Source organism: Rhinatrema bivittatum, chromosome 12, assembly GCF_901001135.1.
Source record: "Rhinatrema bivittatum chromosome 12, aRhiBiv1.1, whole genome shotgun sequence".
In the NCBI taxonomy this organism is placed as follows: Eukaryota; Metazoa; Chordata; class Amphibia; order Gymnophiona; family Rhinatrematidae; genus Rhinatrema; species Rhinatrema bivittatum.
In genome coordinates, this window is record NC_042626.1 from 59,812,264 (window position 1) to 59,839,134 (window position 26,871).

The window sequence follows — 26,871 nt, forward strand, 5'->3', positions numbered from 1 at the left end:
ATCCTTGCACAAACCCCACTTGTTCCTTTCCTATAATGTGCGTCAAAGTTTTTTCATCAAAATTTAACAAAGATATCGGGTGATAAGTCGCCAGGGAATTAAGGTCCCTCCTGACCTTGGGCAACACAGTAATGACTGCATGGTTGGGCGCTAATGGGAATTGCTCTAATTCAATTAGGTGGTCAATCATTTTTCTCAGTGAAACAACTACTTCTAGGGCCAACAACTTATAGTATTCTGCCGAAAAACTGTCAGGCCCTGGGGCCTTCAGTAATTGGGCCGCTTTAATGCCCCTCAATATCTCTTGACATTGCAACAGTTGATTAAGAAACTCCAGTTATTCTGTTTCTTGAGGAATATTAGCTGCTCTCAAGTAGGCAGCCACTTCCTGTGGGTTCCCTGGAGCTGCAGCATATAATACTTGGTAAAAATCAGAAAATACTGTGCTAATGTCTCTTCCCCAATTTACCAGATTCCTTATATTGTTTTGTATTGGAGCTACATGTCTGACATCTGCCCAACTTTTCGTTAGGTTGGCTAGGGTCCTACCTACCTTATTACCACATTGGAAGAATTTATATCAATACTTTTTTTCACCCTTTGATGGAGTATTGTGTTGAGAGCCATTTGCGAAGCAAGGAATTGCTCTCTCTTTTTCCTGCCTCTGTCTTGGTCATGCTGTTGCTTGTCATGATATAGTTGTTTTTCCAATGCTAATATAGGTAATATCATAGCTTTTTGCTTTGCTATGACATATGAAATTATATCCCCCTTCAGTACTATCTTGCTGTTTTACAAAACAATATAGGGGAAGTCTGATGTTCCATATTATGCTGCAAATTATCATCTCAACATTTAGATAAATACTTCCTAAAGGATGTGTCAGTATATAAATGTCTTGGAAAATGTCACATCAGGATGGCATCAGCTGGTCTATAACCATCTACATCTATCCGTAACGGTGCATGATCTGAAATAACCAAAGGAACAATTTTTGATTCTAAAACCCTAGGGGAAGTTTCTCAGTCTACTAAGAGATAATCAATTCTGGACTGCATGTTATGTGCTCATGACACATGTGTCAATTCCCTCTCTACTGGTTGTAAAAGCCTCCATACGACTACCAAATCCACTTTTTGACACAAATAGCCTACGCCCATTCCCATATTCCCTGAAGTAGCATCAGAAGAACAATCCAATTACGGTAAATGTTCAGGACACAGTTAAGATCCCCTCCCAGTATCAATGTGGTCTCAGTGTACTGGAGTAACATCTGAGCCAAATATACAAAAAAATGATGCTCATAACTGTTTGAGGCATAAAAATTTGCACAATGCTATTGGCTTCCTGAAGAGGGTAACCCTCCATCATTAGGTATCGTCCCTCCTTATCTGAAATTACTTTAGTGTCTTGAAAAGGAATTGTTCTTTCAACCATGATTGCTACTCCTGCTTTTTTTAGCTCCTAACTGCAATGAATAAACCTTTCCCAACCATTGTGTAATATTTGTTGTTCAGTTGTGTCTAAATGCGTTTCTTGAATTAATGCTATTTGAGTTCTCCATTTTTGTAATGCTTGTGACACTTCATAGCACTTTGTCACTGACCCAATGCCATCTACATTCCATGTTATACATCAAACATTTGTCGCCATCACATAAATATTCACTTGCCTGGTTTTATTTTCATTTGACTCTCTCTTTCAAACCAGTTGTAGAACCCCAGCCAAAGCCCCCACCCGCAAACCATATATAAAAACCTCTTCATTCTCACTCTTTGGTGTCCTGGAATGCAGATGCCCTCCCCCCCTTGCACCCCATCTATCTCTACTCCTCCCTGCTCTCCTCTTTGTTCTCCCCTATCTTCCCCCCTTCCTTTCCCATCCTATCCCCCCCCCCCCCCCCGAACTCCACTTAATTAAACTATTAACACTTAATATCTGCTCAAACATGAGCTGGAGGATATGTGTTGCAATTGTATTAGGGCCCCATTCCCTGCATTTCCCACCAAACCCCCCAGAAATCATGAAATCATAGGGGGTCATTTTCAAAGGAGTTACGCATGTAAATGTGACATACTATCGTAGCAATTTTCAAAAGCTATTTACTCGAGTAAAGTGCACTTACTTGAGTAAATCCTATGGACAATTCAATGGCATATATTGTAGCAATTTTGAAAAGCCCACTTACTTGAGTAAAGTGTATTTACTCGAGCAAAAACCAGTTTTGCTCGAGTAAATGCTTTTTAAAATCTACCCCATAGTGTCTATAATATTATGAAACTCTCTTCCTTCCACTCTAATTACAGTTTCACTGTGTGCCAACCTCTCTGGTCTTCCCAGGCACCGGAGGCTGAAAATTATACCTCTTTGTGAGTTAACAGCTCCCACTGCTTCAATTCACCACTCTCTTAGCAGATCCACCATTGGTATCTCCAGATGTGGTATTCAATGTATCCATTCCCTGGCCTTCCGACTCTTTCAATCTGGTTTGGAAAAAAACTTGTGCTTCAGCTGCGGATTCTAAAAAATGCACATTGTTCTTATTTATTTATTGATTTGTTCAGCGAGTTTTATATACTTTCATTCCGTTTCGCCATCATAATGGTTTACAATTTCAATGGAATAGGGTATGTTAATGGGTTAGCATATACATTATGGTCAGAATACAGTTATAGTAGTGATAAGGTTAGTTATACAATTTCTTATGGCTGTGAAAGTTGGTAGAGTTAAGGCTCATATGGTGAGGAAAAGGCTAACATGGTTCACCTGGGTGAGAGAGATGAGAGCCTAGATGTATGGTTATCAGAGAATGTTTTGGTAGGCTTTGGTGAATAGCCAGGTTTTCAGTTCCTTCTTGAAGGTTTTTAGGTTGTGTTGTGTTCTGATTTCAGTTGGAAGGGTGTTCCAAAGTTTGGGGCTTCCAATGGATATAACTCTTTCACGAGTTGTGGTTAGTTGTGTGGTTCGAGCGGGTGGGATTTTTCAGGAGACCTTTGTTGGTTGAGCGGAGGTCTTGTTTTGGGGCATGGAGTTCAATTGTTTTACCTAACCATTCCATTTAATGTCCAAGGATTCGTTTGTGTAGTATAGTTAGTATTTTGTATTCTATTCGATATTTTATTGGGAACCAATGTAGGGATATGAGAGTTGGGGTAATATGTTCGTGTTTTTTCTTCCTGTTTAGATTCTGGCGGCTGTGTTCTATAGAATTTGGAGCAGATGGATGGTGGCGAGTGGTAAGCCGAATAATAGAGAGTTGCAGTAGTCAAGGTTGGAGAAAATGAGTAGTTGTAAGACTGTTCTAAAGTCCTCCGAGGAAAGGAAAGGTTTAAGTCATCTAAGTGCTTGTAATTTGTGGTATCCTTCCTTGATTTTGTTAGTGATGTGGATCCTGTAGGGTAGTTCACTGTCGATGATGATTCCTAGGTTGCGAGCATGCATGACTGGAGAGATTGTTGCTTTTTGGTTCTCAATTTTGAGTGGTGGTGGTGGGGGTGAGGTGCTGTTTTTTCTGTCTAGGATAATTATTTTGTTTTGTCGATGTTTATTATGAGTTTCAAATTGTTTTTTTGTAAGTTTCTTCCAAGGAATTATGAATTGGGATTAGTAATTGTATATCGTCCGTGTAAAGGAAGTGGGTCAGACCAAGGCTATCTAGCAGGTGACATATTGGGAGGAGGTAAATATTGAAGAGTGTTGCAGATAGTGCTAATCCTTGGGGAACTCCTGTGTTGAGGTTTATTTTCTTCGAGAGAGTGTTGTTGAATATTACCTGGTAGCTTCTGTGTGATAGGTAAGATGAAAACCATTGTAAAGTTTTATCAGTTGCTCCTATTTCAGTCAGCCGGTCGAGAAGGATTGAGTGGTTTACTGTATTGAATGCTGCTGATAAATCCAGGAGAATCAGCAAGTAGCTTTGCCACTATCGAATCCTCTGAGTACGGTGTCATTTAATGAGAGGAGTAGTGTTTCAGTGCTTAGGTTTTTCCTGAAACCAAATTGTGTATGGTGTAGGATATTGTTCCTTTCTAGGTGGTCGGTGAGATGGGCGTGGATGATTTTATCGATGATTTTGGCAATGAGTAGTAGGTTGGATATGGGTCGATAGTTTAGAAGGTTTTCTGGGTCTAGGTTGTTCTTTTTTATTATGGGTTTAATTATTGCAGATTTTAAACATTCAGGGTAGTTTCCTTCAATGAGGGATAGGTTTACAATGTCAGTTATGGTTTTGTTTATTGAGGTCTTGATCGTTTTGATTGTTGGTATGGGAATGCTGATGATGGGGTGATTTGCTGGATTCATTTTTTGATGATTGATTGGACTTCCATGAGGAGGCCGGGTCAAAGTTTGACCAGCTTGTTGTTAGTTTAGGTAGCAATTTTATGTTTTGAGTGTTTCCACTGAGATTGTTATTTATTAGGTTCTTGATTTTTTCGCTAAAGAAATCTGCAAATTCGTTGCTTTTATTAATGTTGGGTGGTGTTCTCGGCTCATTTCAGGATTTGGTGAGGTTTTGCACAATGGAGAATAGCATTCTGGGGTTATGTTGGTATTTATTTATTTTGCTCGAGTAGAATTCTCTCTTTGCATTGTAGATACATTTTTTGTAGTAGGCTAGGTGAGTTCGATAGGCGGTGAGTAGTGGGGTTGTTTTGTTCTTGCGCCAGGCTCTCTCTTTTTTTCTGAGTTCACGTTTGGCAGTTCTTATGCTGTCGGTGTACCAATGATTTTAATGTTTTGGTTTTTTATTGTCTTTTTGATGGTGGGGTCTATGTTATCGGAGATAGATTTGGTAATATTGAGCCAGGAGGTTGTGGCCATTTCAGAGTTCATTAGTTCTAATTGTAGTTTTTGTTGAAGTGTTTCAATATGAAAAGGAGGATGGTAGATGACTGTCATTGGGTTGTTTTTTTTCCATTATAAGTTTAGAGTTGTAGGTCAGGAAGGACTGAATTAGAGAGTGATCTGACCAGGGGATTTCAGTTATATTTGTTTGGTATGTTGACCAGGTGTCGGTATTAATAAAGACGAGGTCTTTGGTGTGTCCTGCTTTGTGTGTTGGGCCATTGATGATTTGCTTTAGTCCTAGGGTTGATAGAACGCCTGTGATTGTAGCACAGACACTCTTATAAGTCACCTTCAGCCTGGATGGCAATTGGAGGACAAACTGGATCTGATGCTGGACTAATTTTGACAGATTGGGGCAAAGGCTTTTCGCCAAGTAGAAACAGCCCTTGAGTAATCAAAGAAAATTAGCACACATTGCCATTCATATTCCAAGGACTGGAGTTGCCTGTTCCACTTCAATATCTCTTCTTTATGCTGAAAATGTAAGAACTTTCCAATTACAGGCTTCAGTCTCCTTTGATTATTACTCTAGTTCCCAGGCGGTGCACTCACTCTATTACCATATTCTCCCATGGTTCTGCAAAGTTTAGGGCTTTCGGTAACCAAAATTCCAAAGCAGTTCTCAAATCTCGGTCCTAAATGTTTTCTGGTAGCTCTATGAACCGCAAATTAGTCTGGCAAGACCTAATCTCTAAGCCTCTGACTTTGCTGCTTCTGCTTTCACCGTTGCCATTTCCAGCTCTGGTCAGGTGCGTTTCCACATCCCTAATATGTTAGCAGATTTTGTACATCATCCAAGTGCATATGTATTTTGTCTAATTTGGATCAATTGCAAAAATAATCGTGCTCACAGCATCTCCTACCTTTCCCACCACTGCTGCTGGGGATTACTGCCGCCATCCGCCACCTTATTGACTGTCAGTTTGCCTTTTTCTTTGCAAACTGTTTTTGTTGCCATCTGTCCCTCGTTTCAATTCGCATTGGATTTCTGTGCTACCTTTGTTCACCATTCATACTCCCAGGCTTATTAATCTGCTGTTATCAGTCACTTAAACAGCTGATGCAGCTCAATAGAGGGAATGGGACCCTGTAACATCAAAGGAACATGTCCTTGCGCTCCACACCACATCACGTGTCACATAATATATATGTGTGTGCACATGCTAGTTATATGCATATATCTTATTTGTATGTGCATGAACATCATGTAACTCTTTGAAAATTCCCATACATATATATATGTATGTACATGTATATACATGTTGGTGTTGGTGCTGGTACTACCCCCAGCCTCCTTGCACTTCCAAACCACATCCTCTCCTCAATGAGCTTTTGATCATAGTTTTTTCATCCTAGCGAACCTCCAAACTGATTTCGTTCTCTCTCTTATCCCCATATGGGCTTCCAATGTAATTTCTTCCTCCCTTTGCAGTCCTCTGATGCAATCCTTTCTCCTTCTCCCTCCCCCACCTCCAGCCCTCCCCACAGACCTGAGCTCTGGCAGCACTCCATGAAGTTAGTAAGTAGCAAATTCAAAACAAATTGGAGAAAGTTCTTTTTCACTCAATGCATAATTAAGTTCTGGAATTCATTACCAGAGGATGTGGATAAGGCAATCAGTGTAGTTGGGTTTAAAAAAGGTTTGGACAAGTTCCTGGAGGAGAAGTCAATAAACTGTTATTAACCAAGTAGACTTAAGAAATAGCCAGTACTTATCACTGCGTGATAGCAGCATGGGATTTCTTTACTGATTGGGATCTTGCCAGGTACTTGTGACCTGGTTTGGCCACTGTTAGAAATAGGATATTGGGTTTGATGGACCCTCAGTCTGACCCAGAATGGCAAGTTCTTCTGTTCTTATGTTGATGTGCCTGGTTAGTGTGGACTCCTCCCCAGTTGTGAAATACCATGTGGGCACCAGATTACACAGACTATGAGAGTCAGCATAAACTCTCTCTCTCTTCGACGAATCACTGCAGACTGCTGTGTGGTTTCCAGAACTCTTCTGGAAACCCGGACTGGATCTCTGTTGAGCTCAAAGACAGGATTCTGCCCTTCCCTGAGAATATCCTAAAAGAACGAGCTATATTTTACTACCTGGGAAACTCTCAGACCTTAAAGCAAATGGGAATGGAAAGTTTTAGACTTGGTTTCCCCTCCTTAACTTCTTGGGTGAGGAAGATCTCCTATTGATCCCTAACCTTTTGGTCAATATCTGCTCCCTTGCACACAACAGCTCCTGTACCATCTGTGGGTCCCTCCTGTAGCACCACACCATTGACTTTTCTGAAATCACTAGGGATCTCTATATACTCTCACAGGCACTTACCAAAAAAAGGTGCTCATAAAAATGGATCATACCCTCCCCTTTACTTCAAAATAAGCCCTGTATTAAGGGCCATATTCAGTATGAGTGTGGCGGGTGGTTTCAGTCACCCCTTTAGCTTTTCTTATTGCTCTCCTTTGTTCGGCATTCACGAGTCTACAGATGTTTCATGTTTGTTCATTCGGAAAACATTTTCTACAACACTTTGATAAGAGAAGGCAACATTGCAAGTTACCCCAACTGTGTTCCTGATCTCGCCTTACAATGGCTCATAGTGTAGAAAGGGAATTAGTCCGTCCGAACTCAGCCATGCATGGCACAGAGTATAGTGGAACGTTCCTAAGGCGCCAGCACTTATTGCTTTTCACTTGCTGAAATCTTTCAGACTCTGCGTCTTCTGCATCCCCCCCTCCTCCCTCCCTCTTTTGCTTTTGGCACAGAGATTGCTAAACCAGAGTACATTCTCTACTCTTCCAAACGCCTTCAAAATGCTTCAGGTAACTCTATTCTGTGAAGAAACAACTTCTCCTTTAACCCTTCCACTGCTTGCTGGGCTAGGAATGTGTAGCAAATCCATGGTAAACAAAAGGAGTTATTGATTCACTGAGATCATGCAGGAGTAGTCACTGCAAATCAGACCACGTATGTGGTTCTCAAGCATGGTCACTGCTCTTCAGCCCTCCCAACAAAAACAAAAATATATATATATATGTGCAATATAAGAACACAAAGGGCTTGATTTTCAGAGCAACTTAACATGCATAAAACCCTGCTCTTAGGAGGGAATTTTCAAAGGGGTTCCGCATGTAAAAGTAGCATTTATCCTAACAATTTTCAAAAGCCCCTTTACTCATGGAATTACCCAGTCTTATGTGCCCAAGTCTTTATAAAAATCACCTCCAAGGTGCAAAAAGTGGCACTTTGAAAATAAGTTAAGGGTTTGCGCATGTGAAAGACTGTGCAAAACTCCATTTTATGCCTAGTTTTATCCCTACTAGGAAGAGGCATTCCGGAGGGCAAAGTAGAGGCAGGGGAAACAGGTAAACACATAGAGGTGAATATTCAAAGATCTACGCACATAAAAACAACATGTGCAAAAGCAGCCTCTGCTCGTGTACTCTGTATTTTCTAAAAGTAAAAATGCGCATGTATATGCACTTTCGGGGCACACAGAAGCAGATAAAGGGGCAGTCTCGGAGCATTTCAGGGTGGGGAGCCAACACTTACATGCATACATCTTCCAACTTATTCACATATTTTTATACTTGCTATTTATTTGGTGTAAGTGATATTAAACATGTTTATTGTGTACTGTTGACTGGGTGGGAGGTCTGGGTGAACTGGTGTGGGTTCAGGCTAGAGAACCAGGCGGGTCTTGATGACCTGGAGAAGAACTGGGTGAACTGGTGGACTAATTGTTAAACCTGGTAATTTCCTTGACACGCATGTTTTAAAATTGACTGACTTATGCATGTAAATCCCGATATACTCGAATAAGTCCTATTTTACTTTCACATGTAAAATACACATGTAATATGTTTAAAATAAGTAGGAAACTTCTGCGTGTTCAATGCCTTGATATACATTGTTTCAATGCATGGCACATATTTGCATGTAAGCTTACATTCGTGCATATGTTAAGAGGTAAAGATATGCTTATTTTATACAACGCGTGTATATCTTATGCTCGGGTTATAAAATACTGTAGTAAAACTATGCATGGCCGTATACACGTGTATATGCTGCTGCACTCATTTGTTTGAAAGTTATCCTTCCTCTTAATTTTTGGAACATATGCACTTAAATGTACATTTAGAAAGCTATGCCTGCTTGGGAGCATACGTAACTTTCTACGCATGTGTGTACACGCGTACCAGGTAAACCTGTGAATTTTCAAAGTGGACCTATGCACACTGGAAAATCCAGGCTTAATTTTGCGAGTTCAAAAAATAACCACAGTCTTTAACCCAAATGTTGAAAATGGACTTATGCATGTGAATCCACTTTGTAAATTTGTGGGTTGTCCTAGGACGCACATACATATACCCACAGAAAGCGATGCCTGCGTGTATCTTCAGAAACTGAAAGTGTGGTCGTGCATGTTTTCCCTGCCTCTACTCCACCCCTGGAATGTCTCGTCCTAAAGCGAGTGAAGGTGCATGCAGAATGGGGCTTCATGCCTCTTTGTACATGCATGACCCTCGACTGATCTTCAAAACGCCGCTTAAGCATAGGATTTCATGTGTGCACGTTACTTTGAAAATGAAGCCCAAAGATGTCACGTTGCAAAAAACATGGGTTCAGGTAAATGCTAAGCTATCTGGGTAAAAGGGTTTTTTTTTAAATTGCCCACCCTCCACATACCTAGAAGTACGGGCATTGCGAGTGAAGGCTCGTGGTGCCATAGCCCAATGCAAGTCCGTTCTGTTCTGAATTGGAAATTCAAAGGACCAGGAAGAAGCTGTTGGGTCAAAAATGTAATAAAAGCAAATAATGAAATTTCAAGGGAAGCAACTACCAGCACCAGCTTCACAATATCTCATGAAATGTGGTTGAAAAAGTTGCTTAAATGCTGCAGGTTAAAATAGTCTGTCAGATTCCTTATAGCATCTCAGCTAGGCTGAAAGACAAAACTTTTGATTTTGCGTGTGTGTGTTTGCGTGCACGTGGTAAGGGGCCGAATGAGAAGAGACCATTTTTCTATTTTGTCCAATGCAGGACTGATCTGCTCCCTGAACTTGCAAATCAAGATGTTCTGAACTTTACAGGGTTAAGAAGTATTGCGTGCTTTACAGGAGGGAGTTTCCAGAACACGCCTTGCCGCTTCAGTTCTCAATTTCTATTTTTACATCCTTAGCAATAAGGTCTGTATTGCAGTTGCTCTACATTAGGGCACTCATTGCTACAGGAATATTCTGTTTTGTTCCAAGTCTCTGAGACCTTATTTAGCCCCTTCACTACCAAGGGTGTTTTCCACCTCTACAGGCAAATTAATTTGTTCCTTTTTTTGAAACCAAATTTTCATACCACCAAGTATATTATTTTTCATGTGCATGGAAGGAACTATTTAACTTGGGTTAAAAAAAAAAGTTTGCAAAGTAAAGATTTCTCATGCTTTCCTAAAAACCTCATTTTCATCTTGTTTCAGGATACCTTGCTATACAGATACTGCTTGCATAGACAAAAGTAGTACTGGGCCTCAGGCTTTTCCTAATAGACAGTGAACCATTGCTGACCATTTGGGATCTGCCATCTCGTTTTTGCTATACATATCATAATTGAGCAAAACGACCCTTCAAAACTCATACTTTCAAGTACTATATAGAATGGTAATTTCAGAAACTGGTGAGACATCGCACCCTGCTAAGGTTTTCTTAGCGGTAATCATTCTTGAATAATAGCGATAGTGTGGTAGGTTGAATAAGCTCAGAGGTCCATTGTGTCCAACCTTCTTCTAATTGCCTAACAGTTTTCTGTTCACCTTTGTTAGGAGGCTCCTGCAGTTATAGTCCACTTAATAATGCTTTCAATATTTATTTACTTTATTTATTTATACCCCCTCCCCAGTCATAAACAGGTTCTCCAAAGTGGTATAAAACAGACAAAACATGCCCAATATACAATCAAAATACATGCAATATATCATTAAAGCAAGCAAAATAAAAAAAAACAAACTACAACATAGCATATCTTGTGCACATTACATTGGCTTCCTATAAAATGGAGAGTACAGTTTTTGATTGCTACTCTGGTTCATCGCTTGCTCAGTCATGAGACCCTCTGTACCTCACTCAAACTATACAAACCACAAAAAGCACTGAGATCAGCAGGACCCAATCTACTGGATATTCCCTCAGCTTGCCTTGCTTGCTTAAATGAGACAAGAGAGAGAACGTTTTATGTGGCAGGGTCAACCCTATGGAACAGCTTTCCAGATGAAATTTGATTAATTTCATCTTCAAGAAACAAGTAAAGGCATTTTATTTTTCAAAAGCAACAGCCTGATTTTATTATAATATTCCTGATCAGGGTAATGTGTGTATATATATATATATATGTTTTTTGTTTGTTTTAATTAAATTAAATTTTTGTTTTTATTCAGTTTTTATTTTCACTTTTTATTTTTAACCTATATGTCATTTGTTTAATGTAACCTGCCGAGTACTTTGGATCATGTGGGCAATAAATTCATCAAATAAATAAATAAAAGAAAACCTAACAAAAACAAAATCTAATCAGCATAAAATTAAGTAATAAAAAAATAAACAAATTATACAAAATCAAATTGTGAAAAGGGTTTCAGTTATTTCCTAAAAGACTGCATGTGAAATCATGTTTTAGAACCTCTAGAAGATGATTCCAGAGCACAGGGCCTAACACTGAAAACATGTGTGATCTAAGTTGTGAGCAAGCTACTTTCTTATAAGACAAGATGAATGAAGACATAGACTTAACTGGCATCTCAGAGACATGGTGGAACGAGGATAACTAATGGGATAGTGCTATACCGGGGTACAAATGATATCACAATGACAAAGAGGAACATCTTGGTGGCAGGGTGACAGTTTATGTCCAGGTGGCATAGAGTCCAACAGGATAAAGATCCTAGTTGAGACTAAATGCACAATCCAATCTTCATGGGTAGAAATTCCTTGTGTGTTGGGAAAGAGTGTATACTACCGTCTACCTGGCCAAAATGCTGAGACGGTCAGTGAAATGGTAAATTAGGGAAGTTAACTAAACTGGTAGTGTAGAAATAATGGGAGATTTAAATTACCCCAATACTGACTGGGTAAATGAAACATCAGGGCATGCTAGAGAGATAAAGTTCCTGGATGGAATAAAAGACAGTTTTATGGAACAATATGTTCAGGAACCAACGAGAGAGGTAGCAATTTTAGATCTAATTCTCAGTGGAGTGCAGGATTTGGTGAGAGAGGTAACTGTGGTGGGGCCGCTTGGCAATAGAAATTGAATTAATGACTGGAAGGGGGACAGTAAGTAAATCCACAGCTCTAGAACTAAACTTCCAAAAGGGAAACTTTGATAAAATGAGAAAAATAGTTTAAAAAAACTGAATGGTGCAGCTACAAAGTTTAAGAGTGTGCAACAGGTGTGGACATTGACAGTCCAGATGTATTCCATGCATAAAGAAAGGTAGAAGGAAGGCCAAATGATTGCCGGCATGGTTAAAAAGTGAGGTAAAAGAGGCTATTTTAGCCAAAAGATCTTCATTCAAAAACTGAAAGAAGAATCCATCAGAAGAAAATAAGAAACATAAGCATTGACAAGTTAAATGTAAGACATTGATAAGACAGGCTAAGGGAAAATTTGAAAATAAGTTGGCCATATAAGCAAAAACTCTTAATAAACACTTTTTAAAATATATCTGAAGCAGAAAGCATGCAAGAGAGTCAGTTGGTTAGATGACAGAGGGGTTAAAGGAACACTTAAAGAAGAAAAGATCATCATGGAAAGACTAAACAAATTCTTTGCTTCGGTGATTACTGAAGAGGATTTTGAGGAGATACCTGTTCCGGAGTTGGTTTTTCAAGGGTGACGATTCAGATGAACTGAACCAAATCACAGTGAACCTGGAAGATGCAGTAGGCCAGACTGACAAAATAAAGAATAGTAAATCATCTGTACCAGATGGTATACACCCCAGGGATCTGAAAGAACTAAAAAATGAAATTTTAGACCTATTACAATCATCATTGTAACCTATCATTAAAATCATCCATTGTACCTGAAGACTGGAAGATGGCCAATGTAACCCCTTTAAAAAGGGCTCCAGGGGTGATCCAGGAAACTATAGACCGGTGAATCTGACCAGTGCCGGGAAAAATCATGGAAACTGTTATAAAGAATAAAATCACACAACATTTAGATAGACATGGTTTGATGGGTGATAGCCAACATGGATTTACCCAAGGGAAGTCTTGCCTTACAAACCTTCTACATTTTTTTTTGAAGGGGTGAATAAGCATGTGGACAAATGTGAACCAGTAGATGTGGTGTATTTGGATTTTCAGAAGGCATTCTACAAAGTCCCGCATGAGAGGCTTCTGAAGAAAATTAAAAAGTCATGGGAAGGGAGGCAATATCTTTTTGTGGATCGCAAACTGGTTAAAAGACAGGAAACAGAGTAGGATTAAATATTTTTACAGTGGAAAAAGGTAAACAGTGGCATGCCTCAGGAATCTGTACTTGGACCGGTGATTTTTAATATATTTATAAATGATCTGGAAAGTGGTAAGACAAGTAACATATATAGAAATGACGGCAGAAGAAGACCAGGTGAGGCCTCACCAAGGACCATCTAGTCTGCCCAGCAAGCTACGCACTTTATCCATTTTTTTCCCCTTTTTTTTCTCTCCCACCTGTTACTATTGGCTTCCAGCCCTAATTCCCCTCCACCCCACCGCCAATTTAGAAAGCTGCGCCGTATCTGCATCCAAGTGAACGTCCAGCTCAATTAGGGGTAGCAACCGCTGTAACAAGCAGGCCACACCCTTACCCCATACTCTTACCCACCCCTGTTTTTATTTTTTTATTTTTTTGAGATAGCAGCCCTCCATCCTTCCACTCCGTGAAGGTGGAACACCAACTACTGGCCATTGGCCACTGGCATCCTGCTCCGTGAATGCCTCTGTGGCTACTGCCGCTCCGTGCAGTGTTTGAATGCCTCTGTGGCTACTGCCGCTCAGTGCGGTGTTTGAATGCCTCTTCTTTATTCACGCCCTCTAGACTTGATGGATCCACAGTGTTTATCCCATGCCCTTTTGAAGTCGTTCACAGTTTTAGACTTCACCACTTCCTCTGGAAGGGCATTCCAGGCCCATCTAGTCTGCCCAGCAAGCTACACACTTTATCCATTTTTTTTCCCCTTTTTTTCTCTCCCACCTGTTACTATTGGCTTCCAGTACCCTCCAGCCCTAATTCCCCTCCACCCCACCACCAATTTAGAGAGCAGCGCCGTATCTGCATCCAAGTGAACGTCCAGCTCAATTAGGGGTAGCAACCACTGTAACAAGCAGGCCACACCCTTACCCAATACTCTTACCCACCCCTGTTTTTATTTTTTTATTTTTTGAGATAGCAGCCCTCCATCCTTCCGCTCCGTGAAGGTGGAACACCAACTACTGGCCACTGGCATCCCGCTCCGTGAATGCCTCTGTGGCTACTGCCGCTCCGTGCAGTGTTTGAATGCCTCTGTGGCTACTGCCGCTCCGTGCAGTGTTTGAATGCCTCCTCTTTATTCACGCCCTCTAGACTTGATGGATCCACAGTTTTTATCCCACACCCCTTTGAAGTCGTTCACAGTTTTAGACTTCACCACTTCCTCTGGAAGGGCATTCCAGGCATCCACCACCCTTTCCGTGAAGAAATACTTCCTGACATTGGTTCTTAGTCTTCCTCCCTGGAGCCTCAGCTCGTGACCTCTGGTTCTGCTGATTTTTTTCCGACGGAAAAGGTTTGTCGTTGTCTTTGGATCATTAAAGTTTTTCAAGTATCTGAAAGTTTGAATCATATCACTCCTGCTCCTCCTTTCCTCCAGGGAGTACATATTTAGATTGTTCAATCTCTCCTCGTATATCATCCGATGAAGACCCTCCACCTTCCTGGTCGCCCTTCTCTGTACCACTTCCATCTTGTCCTTGTCTCTTTGTAGATACGGTCTCCAGAACTGAACACAGTACTCCAGGTGAGGCCTCACCAAGGACCTGTACAAGGGGATAATCACTTCCCTTTTCTTACTCTATATTCCTCTCTCTATGCAGCCCAGCATTCTTCTGGCTTTTGCTATCGCCTTGTCGCCTTGTTTCGCAGACTTCATATCATTAGACACTATCACCCCAAGGTCTCTCTCCTGCTCCGTGCACATCAGCCCTTCTCCCCCCAGCGAATATAGTTCATTCGGATTTCCACTCCCCATATGCATGACTCTGCACTTCTTGGCATTGAATCTCAGCTGCCATATCTTCGACCACTCTTCCAGCTTCCTTAAATCCCATCTCATTCTCTCCACTCCTTCCGGTGTGTCCACTCTGTTGCAGATCTTAGTGTCATCCGCAAAAAGACAAACCTTGCCTTCTATCCCGTCCGCAATGTCGCTCACAAATATATTGAACAGGACCGGTCCCAACACCGATCCTTGTGGTACACCACTTAAAACCTCCCTCTCTTCAGAGAGAGCTCCATTTACCATCACACATTGTCTTCTGTCCGTCAACCAGTTTGCAATCCAGGTCGCCACCTTGGCACTCACTCCTAAGCTTCTCATTTTATTCACCAGTCTCCTGTGCGGGACTGTATCAAAAGCTTTGCTGAAATCCAAGTAGATGACATCGAGCGCTCTTCCTCGATCCAATTCCTTGGTTACCCAGTCAAAAAAGTCAATCAGATTTGTCTGACAGGATCTTCCCCTGGTGAATCCATGCTGCCTCTGGTCCAGCAATTCTCCCGACTGTAGATAATTCACTATTCTCTCTTTCAACTGTGTCTCCATTACTTTTCCCACCACCGAAGTGAGGCTAACCGGTCTGTAGTTACCAGCCTCCTCTTTGTTCCCACTCTTGTGAAGCAGAACCACCACAGCTCTTCTCCAATCACTCGGCACCAGGTGATCAAATTTGCGGATGACACAAAATTATGCAGATTATCAAGTGGATTATGATAAATTGTAGGAGGACCTTGTGAGGCTGGAAGACTGGGCGTCCAAACAGCAGTTGAAATTTAATATGGACAAGTGCATGATGATGCATATAGGGAAAAATAACCCGGGTTCCCTATTAGGAGTTACCACTGAGGAAAGAGATCTAGGCATCATAGTGGATAATACATTGAAATCGTTGGCCCAGTGTGTTGTGGGATCAAAAAAGCAAACAATGTTAGGAATTATTAGGAAGGGAATGGCAAATACATTGGAGGATGTCATAATGCCTCTGTATCTCTCCATAGTGAGACCGCACCTTGAATACTGGGTGCAGTTCTGGTCATGCATCTCAAAAAGAACATAGCTGCACTGGAGAAAGTGAAGAGAAGGGCGACCAAAATAAGGGGCATGAACAGCTGCCCTGTGAGGAAAAGCTAAAGAAATTAGGGCTGTTCAGCTTGGGGAAGAGATGATTGAGGGGGAATATGATAGAAGTCTACAAAATCATGAAAGGTCTTGAACAAGTTAATGTAAATCAGTTATTTACTCTCTCAGATAATAGAAGGACTAGGGGACACTCCATGAAGTTAGCAAGTAGCTCATTTAAAACAAATAGAAGAAAATTCTTTTTTCACTCAATGCATAATTAAGCTCTGGAATTCATTGCCAGAGGATGTGGTTATGGCAGTTAGTGTAACTGGGTTTAAAAAAGGTTTGGTTAAGTTCCTAGAGGAGAAGTCCATTAACTGCTATTAATAAATAAAGAACAGTAGCTTGGGATCTATTTAATGTTTGGGTACTTACCAGGTATTTGTGACTTGGATTGGTCACTATTGGAAACAGGATACTGGGCTGGATGGACCCTTGGTCTGACCCAGTATGGCAATTCTTATGTTATGTACGACCCCTGAAAAAGCCTGCTTGATCACTATAAACCAAACTGGGCAACACTTGCTCCAATCTTATTTGAAGAACTTTAGCTAGAATTTATATATCAAAACTGAGCAGAGACATGGGCTGATAAGACCTACAATTTAGGGCGTCTTTCCTGGGTTTATGGAGGAGAGAAATGTTCACATCAGTCAACTCTCTTAGGGAGATTCTGGCAACTCTGCCGAGTTATAGCTTGGAAGTAGGACATGCCCTAATCAGGAAAAACATTTTTTTTAAATGAATAAGGTACCAAGTTCCACATTTTCATGTCTGAATTAATTTCATCAATATAATTTATATTGAACACCATCAGTGTCTAGTTTTTTGGGGGTTTTTTTTAGCATTCACAAAAGGACTACCCAGTTAGGCCTAAGAAGTTTATTCTTTGCCTTCTACAGAGAATCCTCTAACCAGGGAAAAGAAGAGAAAAGAAGACAGACAAGGTATTAGGAGAGACTTAGCCTGGTATTGAGTGTGAGCCATTGACTTTTTGAAGATTACCTGAGTTGGGAGATACACAAAAAAAAACAACCCACTGTGCATCTGTTGCCAATTCTGCATCAGTGAAAAACATTCCCATCAAACCCCAAATTTGGCAATCAGTTGGATCAGGATGTTCTTCTACAGTTCAACTTCATGATCAACACACAGAATGATCCTTTCTTCCATTAAAACCTGCCTACCTCCCTTTTGAAGTTGCCATGAATCTCTGCATTGATAGCCCATTCCATAATTTCACCATTCTATGAGTAAAGAGCCTTGGATTGAATGTATTGGATCAATCAAAATATGTTGTAGTACATAATGCTTTTTAGACTAGTTAGGTCTCTTCTCAATGGTGAAATCTGTTTCTTCTTCATTTTTGAGGCCCTCCCAGGAGCAGATTGGCCTATCGGGGGATCGGGCATCCCCCGGTGGGCCGATCGCTCCAGTCACGTGGTCTGCCGTGCGCGGCCGTGACAGAGCCGCGCTCGGCAGACCACGTGACGTGTCCTGGGCCGGCCTGGGCGGCGAATACCCGGGCCAGTCCGACATGGTGAGTCCGCTGCTGGGCCCTCCTGTCTTTTCTCTGCTCCCACCCGGGTAAAAAGATTGCCTATGAGATATCTGCAGCACAAGTTAATCTCCCCTCAAATGTATAGTCTTTCAACCATTGTGTCCTCTTTGTTGCATAATGATCAGGGCTAGATGACATATCCTCCTTGTCTTTTCCCAGCCTAAGTTTAGGTGGGCAACCAGACTTGCAAACAGCTATTCTAAATGTATCTGGTCAAATTTTAACCAGATAGATTTAGGACATTTTTCAACTGAAAATCTAACTGGTTAGATTTGGTTGAAAAAATTTCTAATGATAGCCCTCTACAATTAATTGATTATCTTATCTGCACTGCAGATCTTTGAAAACTGGGACCAATATTCAAAATATCTAGATGCCTAGCTTAAGGACTTAGGTGCCTAGATCTTCCCAAATTCCCCCTTTCCCCCAGTTGCTGTTGAGCATCTACATTCAGGTGATAATTTTCACTAGGCCCCTAAATTTTAGGCAGGGGCCAGGTGTATTGTAAGGTTGAAGAAGTAAGTTAAGTGTTATCCGCACTAGGTACCTAAATTAAACTCCTAAATGTAGGCAAAAAAATAGCAGTCAAATTCAAGGACTTCAGTTTTAGAAACATTTTTAGCCAAAAAGCTTAAATACTTAAGTTCAATTAAAAATGCACCCGACTTCAGGCATCTAAATGAAGGGTAGTTTTTGTGCTTGTAACTTGTGCTCTAATGCCTTGATCAAAGTTATGCGCTCTGACGTGAGGCGCTTTATTACTGAGATACCTCATTCCTCCCTTGTTCAGGGAGTTGTTATCGGACAGTTTAAAATCTGCAGTGCTGCGACCTAGTCTCAGGAAAGTTAATAGCAATTTACATGACCTCTCTAATTACCACCCGGTTTCATCCCTCCCTTTTTTCTTGCAAAGCTTATTGAAAAGGTTATTTTGCAAAAACTGCAAGAATTCTTGGATAGCTATAACCTTATGCATGCCTCTCAGTTTGGATTTTGGCCTCACCACCATACGGAGTTGCTACTCCTCTCCAGTTTTGATCAGATTCATGCTGGATTCAGTCCTAGGGTTAGGTCTCTCTCTGTACTTTTATCTGGTTTTTTTAATTTATTTAACTGCTGCATGCGATCCTCTTAATCATACTATTTTGCTGGGTCACCTTCAATCTCTTGGTATCACCTCTTCGGTTTTGGCTCGGTTTTCATCATTTTTGTCCAACCGCTCATATACAGTAGTCATGGGTGTTGCTCATTCAGCTTTATTCCCATTGGATACTGGTGTCCCATAAGGGTCAGCCCTCTCTCCAATTTTGTTTAATGTATATCTGCTCCCACTGGGGCGGATTTTAAAAGGCGCGCGAATAGCCTACTTTTGTTTGCGCTCCAGGCGCAAACAAAAGTACGCTGGATTTTAGTAGATACGCGCGGAGCCGCGCGTATCTGCTAAAAACCTGGATCAGCGCGCGCAAGGCTATGGATTTTGTATAGCTGGCGCGCGCCGAGCCGCGCAGCCTACCCCCGTTCCCTCCGAGGCCACTCCGAAATCAGAGCGGCCTCGGAGGGAACTTTCCTTTGCCCTCCCCTCACCTTCCCCTCCCTTCCCCTACCTAACCCACCCGCCCGGCCCTGTCTAAACCCCCCCCCTTACCTTTGTCGGGGGATTTACGCCTCCCAGAGGGAGGCGTAAATCCCCGCGCGCCAGCGGGCCTCCTGCGCGCCGGGCCGCGACCTGGGGGCGGGTACGGAGGGCGCGGCCACGCCCCCGGACCCGCCCCCAAAACGGGTCGTAGCCACGCCCCCGTACCCGCCCCCAAAACGCTGCCGACACGCCCCCGAAACGTCGCGACGACCGGGCCCGCCCCCCGACACGCCCCCGACACGCCCCCCTCGGAGAACCCCGGGACTTACGCGAGTCCCGGCGCTCAGGGCCCTGCTCGCGTAAATCCGCCCGGTTTTGGGCGGATTTACGCGAGCAGGGCTCTGAAAATCCGCCCCACTGTGTAGGCTCCTATCTCAGCTGCTTATCTCTTTTAAACTGTACGCTGATGACATATGGTTCTTGTTTGCTATTACTTCCTCCATTCGTATGTGCCCCGCCCCCTTGGTCTGGATTATGAATTACCCCCTATGCTTGGGGTGGGGAATAACACATGAGAAATTATATTCACTAATATGTTTTATCTTCAGGTTCATAGCCTGAGTGGGGGATGAGACAGAGTCCTGGTCACCTCGCTTTCATAATTCTGTGCCCTTCCCAAACACCTTTCACTTGTGGCACCACAAAACAGATAAAATCATCACACCAGAATAAAACAGTAATTAACCCTTTTACTCTAGGCCACATCTTTCTCAGCAGGCGCTATCTCCCTTTTTCTGACCACTCACCCAGGGCCGGTGCAAGGGGATTTGGCGCCCTAGGCGAGCCTTCTCCCTTGCACCCCCCGTTGCGCCGCCACCCCTGGTCTCGGCCCCGACTCCTACCTCATTCTCGATCACACCCTCCGACTGTGTGGTTTTCCGGGTCACGAGCAGGTTGGGCACTGCTTGCGACCCGCTAAATCTCCACTCCTCTTTGCCACCGCTTGTGGCTCCATATGGTTCGCACCCAGTGGCGCACCAAGGGTCTCCGGCACCCGGGGGCCAATGCATTTGTGAGCCTCTCCAGCATCCCCCCCTTAATCCTTCTTGTACTAATGCTTAAGGTCACAAAAAATCAGTGGTGTCTCTAGACAGAAGAATTGTTGGGGGGGGTGGGGGGGGAGCCAAAATGACATTTCTTCATCACACCCACCTCTATAGCATGGATCCTGCTTTCAAATTGGTTTAAAAAAAAGTGTTAATAAAAAAGTCCAAAGGCTCTTCTGGGTAATTTTAAAAAGCTGGCCAGTTTCACACTATATAATTATTTGATAGCCTCATTCAACTAATTCTATATGGCTATGAGAGTGAAGGCTGGAATTTATAGGAAGGGACAGAATGTCAATATAAATCCTGCACCTCCAGTTCTCTAACTCTATGCATCCACTGAAATTCCCCCAAACAATGGAGCTTGGATGTTTCCCTTACAGCTCATCATACTAAAAGATATTTTCAAATGCTGGTGTCACCTCACAGTAACAGCAGCACAAACACCTTCCACTGCCAGGCACATTGTGAACTAAAATGAAACCTCGCAAAAAAGACACTCAAAATCTATACTGCAACCCCATTGTAACATAACAGTAAATACACCAAGGACTCAACAACAATAACTCTACCTGTGAAAAAGCATGGGTAAATATTACACTGGGTCCTAGAATACCAATACACCACCTATTGAGGAAACAAAACAAACCCGATTGCTATAGATCCCTATGCTAGTAGAATCTCTCATCATGGTCACACACACAGAGCAGAGACAGTTAGGCACCCATGCATTGACACACATACACCCCCAGGCAGAGTCCCATTCATTCACATGCACACACTAAAGGCAGAGACCCCCTCTCTTTCTTTTGCCAGAAACCTCGGAACCTCTCTCATTCCTCTGCTGCCACTGTCACTGCTGCCGCATGGCTAATGGGGAGGCGCTGATTGCTACTACTGGCACTGAAGCCCATTCTGCTGCTTCCTCTGTGCAGGCCTCATGGGTTTCCACTTCCTCCATGCTGATCTTGTACTTTGGGAGATCCACATAGAGAAAGTGCTACTCTTGCACATTCCCAAAGTTTACATGTGCCAATCAGTAAAAAGTACCGGTAATTTTTATTTTTTTTTTACCTTTGCTGTCTGATCTTAGTTTTCTAATCGGTTGGTCACAGGCTTTTTTGTTCCACCTCCCCTTTCTTATTTTTTTGCCAATTCCTTTTATATTGTCTTTTTTTCTATTTCTTTTCCCTCCATCTATCTTCTTCCCTCAAACACACAGTCAGGTTCTCATTCTCACATGCTTTCTCTCTCATACACACACTCTCTCTCATACAATCATTCATACACACAGTCTCTCACTGGCACATGCTGTCTGACTCACACATACAGGCTCTCTCTCACTCCCACATGCTGTCTTGCTCAAGCACAGGCTCTCACTGTCACATGCTGTCTCTCTCTCACTCACACAGAGGGTCTTACATGCTGTCTCTGCAAACATTCAGGTCCTCACTCCCACACAGTCTCTCAACTCACTCTCACACACACACACAATCTCTCAACTCATCTCATACACACACACACTCTACAGACCCTCAGCCTCTCTCTTGCCTCTGGGCCTCCTCTTCACGGGTCGCTGCAGGATGGGCTCTGCAGCGGCCCTGATCTTCTCGGGCCGCCCACAATGTGGGCTCCGCGGTGGCGACCCTGCTACCGGGCCTCCTCCTCTTCTCAGTCCGCTGCAACTTGAGATTCGCGGATAACTATAAACGCTGCTCTGCTTCTGCACGTGGCTAATGCTGCTCCTCCTCCTCCTCCTCCTCCTTCCTGCCCGCGCGGCTCTGGCAACGTTTTCTTCCGGGGCTGCACGGGCAGGAAGGAGGAGGAGCACCTGCAGGTTTGGACGCGACCTTTTCTTCGGGCCCTGCCAATCTTCCTGCTGTGTGAGTCCGGCACACAGCACAGCAGTAGTTCACTGCTCAGCCGCCAGTGGGATGAGGTCCACCGGGGGCCGCATTGGCTCCCCCTGACCTCCCCTCGGTATATCACTGCTCGGTGCCCTAGGCCCAGGCCTAGTTCGCCTAGTGCTTCCACCTGCCCTGCACTCACCGCAACAGAGCCTCCAGACATCTCAAGTAGTCAGCCAGCTTTTCCCCCATCTCTTTGATTGGTCTGTCTGAACCGGAAACTTAGGTCTGACCCACTTTCAGGAGTGCCAAGTGTGCTCTGCAGGCACTCCTCAGCTGTGACCAGTGGATTCTCAGCTTTCACTGCTCTGTACATCTCCAGAGCAGGGCATGGAGTCACTCTCCTAGTCAGGACAGAGCATTCCTACTCAGGGACCATCGAGTAGGCTTTCTCTATCCAATTTTCATCATCTTCCCCTCCTGGGATGGCTGTCTTACCACAAAAAAGTTTGAAAAAGTTGAAGTCATTCGGGGGCTTTCTGGCTGCCTCTATTATTTTGCCAACAGTCTGTATAAAAGATGCAGAGTCTAGTGGAGCAGTCTCTGCTGGAGCAAACATTACCTTTAGCTCTGTCACTGCTTTTCTCTTCTGAGCCAGAAAGTCAGTGATCTCCTGTGGGGACCCCTCGTACGGTAATTTTCCAAGGGGTGGCCCCTTCTACGGGCATTATCTCATGGAGAAGGGTCAGGACTGAGTTAGTGTGATGGAACACACAAAACGCCATTAATTTCTCCTGTGCAGAATTGCAGGTTCGAGTTATCATTTTTATAACACACCAACCTGTTGCTGTTTGTATAATGCTGGTGATTTCCTGCAATGCTCTTCCCAAAGGGATATTCTGCACCAAAAAGGCCCTGCTTATATCAACCTCCTCCCCCTTGCACCAGTTTTCTAGAATATGCAAGGCCATGGTTATGGTAGATCACAAACGGTGGGTAGGGATGACTTATCCAGTCTGGCTGTGGTACATTTTTCCAATCCCAGCAGTGCCTCCACCCTGTGGTCCCCCTTTGGTCCAGGCCATGAATTACCCCTATGCTTGGGGTGGGGAGTATCACATGAGAAATACTTACTAATATAATTTATCTTCGAGTTCATAGCCTGAGGGATGAGACAGGGTCTTGGTCACCCCGATACCACATTTCTTTGCCCTTCCCAAACAACCTCTCACTTGTGGCACTGCAGACCAGATAAAATCATCCCACCAGAATAACACAGTAACTAACCCTTTTACTAGTATTGAGTAAGTAGACAGTAAATCCACCAGAACTTAAAATAGGAAACATACAATAGTGAAGTATAATAAAAACGTGCAGTTTTCTTATTTTATATCAAGCAATGAAAAATAACACTGGGTATGGCCTGTTAGCCAGGGCAACCAACATACTCATATGGATAATAAAAAAAAATAAGGAAGGCTAATAGAGAACGGTTGGAGAGAAAAGCAGTGAAGTACACACTTTCAGAAATTGTCTTTACCCTGGAGTACTTAAAATAAGGGTAGGGACAGATACACCCCAATGTCATCAGTTTGTAAAGGGCGAACCCGGTCCCAAACACAAAATTTGTTTGGAAAAAAAGATCAAGAAAATGAAGAAGCCCCTCTTGATGGTGCAGCTGACTAGATGACAAACCAAATAGATGAGCCCTGCAATGTGTGGAAGGTCTCTCTCTCTCCTGGGGAGCTTCCCCAAATGGTTTACTTGGTACCAAACAGAAAGCAGGCCTGGTTTCAGTCTCTTACAGAAAGACCTCAGTCCATCAGCTTCTCTGTCCCTGCCCTATCTCATGTTTCTGTTGCAAGGGTTTATGCTCAGCTTAGACTGAAATGCTGAAGCAGTTAAGAAGATAAGATACTGAATTTGTGACAAAAGGCAAGGAAATAAACCTTCTCCCTCTTCTGCTAGATACTCTCTATGCAAAGTTTAGATTACTCAACTCAGTCTCCTAGGGAGATGATCCAGCTCCTGGGTCTGGATATATCTGGAAAGGAAGTCTCTCAGTATCTCAGCTCCTGGCTCCTCTGTTCCTTGTTGGGATTTTACATGTAGCTTGGCTATGAAGCAACAGCAGCTGTCTGGCATTCTATTTCCTCAAGGTGCACTCTTGATAATTAGTTCTTCAGGAGAAGAACTGATTGCAGAGCTGCCATATACTCTCCTCTCTTCCTGGCTCCTACTGGCCATCCTCGCACCTCACACACAGAGCCAGCCAAAATTGCGCTTTTTCTTCCTTAAATGGGCTCCCGGCATTCCTTTGGCTTCCTCCTCTGCTGGCTATATAGTGCTGTTCTTTGAGCAGGCTAAACAGTACAGCCCTTTTCCAAACTTGTTAATACTGAGTGCTGGATGCTAGTTCTTGCAGAACATTTGTCATTCACAAGAAAGTGCACAGGGGTTTTGACATATTTTTATATTTCTTCACCTTTGCTGTGGCAGCTTGCAGCCTGTGCAGGGTTGAAAAACCCTTTTTGGCAAGTGCAAAACACATTATTCAGATCCAGACACAGGTTGGTCCACATTATAAGACTCCAATACATGAAAAGCTCATGGGGGTCATGAACCTGGTTTATAGTAGCTTGCTACACGTAGATTACTGTGTACTTTTCTGTGATTTGCACTTGGTTATCTGAGAACCATCTGGTTCTGAATCTCAATAAGACATAGATTATGTTTCTCATTCAGAATCAGATATCCCTGCTTGTTGGACGTTTGAGGGAAATTTGGTGGTTGTTCTTGATCCAGCATTATCTCTTTGCCTCTACATACAATCTGTAGTGCAAGGTTGTTTTTATAAACTATGTCTGCTAAGGTCTCTGAAACCCTTCATAAGTAATGAGGACTTCTGTACTATAGCCCAGTCATTAATTTTTTCTTCATTGGACTATTGTAGTTCATTATGTTTGGACCTCCCTAACTCATCAGTGAGAGCACTGCAGCTTATGCAAAACTTTGCAGCTCGTCTTATCTCAAGGAATCCATTATGTGCACATATTTCCCTAGTTTTGGCTGAGCTACACTGGCTTCCGATTTCCTGGCGTATCAGGTTTAAAATCTTTATGTTAATCTTTAAATTCTTTCATGGCCTTTTACCAAATTGCTTAGCTGCTGGTTGAAAGTGTACTGTCCCCTCACGTACCTTGCACTTTTCTTAAAAGCTATTGTTAGCAGTTCCTTCATTAAAGGCCATTAAGCTACAGGAGTCTCGCTCACAAATTTTTAACGATATGGGACCTGTTCTCTGGAATGATCTTCCCAAATCTCTTAAAAGAAAATGGAATTTGCTACATTTTAGGAAACTTTCAAAGGCTCACCTGTTTGCCTTGGCCATCTCTAATGAATTCCTTGTTAGGGGCCTGGGATTGGTGCTGCTGTAACTGCCTGGAATTTAGTAACACCGTTGCAGGGCTGTGCTGCTTTTAGGGAGTCAAATTTTATATTGATTTGTTTGCTGTTATTCTGGGATTTGTGGTGGTTTCTTATCCGTTTTGTCTTATTTTGCGCAGTGTTATTGTCTTTTATATTATGTATGTTTTACTGCAATCCACTGAGAATTGTAGAACAGTGGTATACAAATCCTTATAAATACATTCATAAAATTGAGGGGCCTAGGTCAAGTGCTCAACTTTCAGCATTGGCCTAAATGTGCCTATTCTCAAAAAATCCAGGTTTTGCAGGATATCTTATCTCTCAAATCCTGATGACTTAAGAATAGGCAAGGTAGGTCCCAAGTAACATGGCTTTCTAGGAACTCCTCTTTTCTCCTGTGAAACCAATACTAGGCCATTCTACCAAAAGTGGTGATTTCACCGTGTTTTCACCAATGGTTACACTCTCACGCACAATTTTATTGCTTAAACTGGACCAAAGATTTTGTAATCTATTGTGGGGTTTTTTTTTACCTTTCCATCTGGTCTCCCATCACTGTCACCTTGTCAGTAGGTGCTGTATCTCAAAGCTGCTGGTATTCATCTCTGAATGCATGAATGATTTAGTGCTTTCCTATCTCTCTCATCTTATTCAGTCGAATGTCCCATTGCACGGATTTTGCTCCCAGACTTTCATACTCCTTTGTGCCCTTTGCACAAGACAAGGCTACCTCATTGTAATGTCTTGCACTCTCTTCCTCTCCGGGCACCACACTTCTGGAACAAACACCCATCTGAGGAGCTCCTGTCTTGACTCTAAGCTGGGTCCATCTATAAACATGCGTCTTCAAACTCACTTTCCAGGATGTCAAAAAATATGTTCATTAACTTTAGATTATGTTTGCTACTGCTTTTTGATTATGTGCCATTGTTTATGGGAAAGGCAATTTTGAAAGCCATTTACAAGGATAAAAAGGGTTTTATCTGCATAAATCAGCTGTCTAAAAATGTCTCTCCCCCAATGCAGCTAAAAGAATGTGCATTGTTCCTTATTAAGAGGATGTCTTCTTTGCATGGGGTGGAAGGTGTAG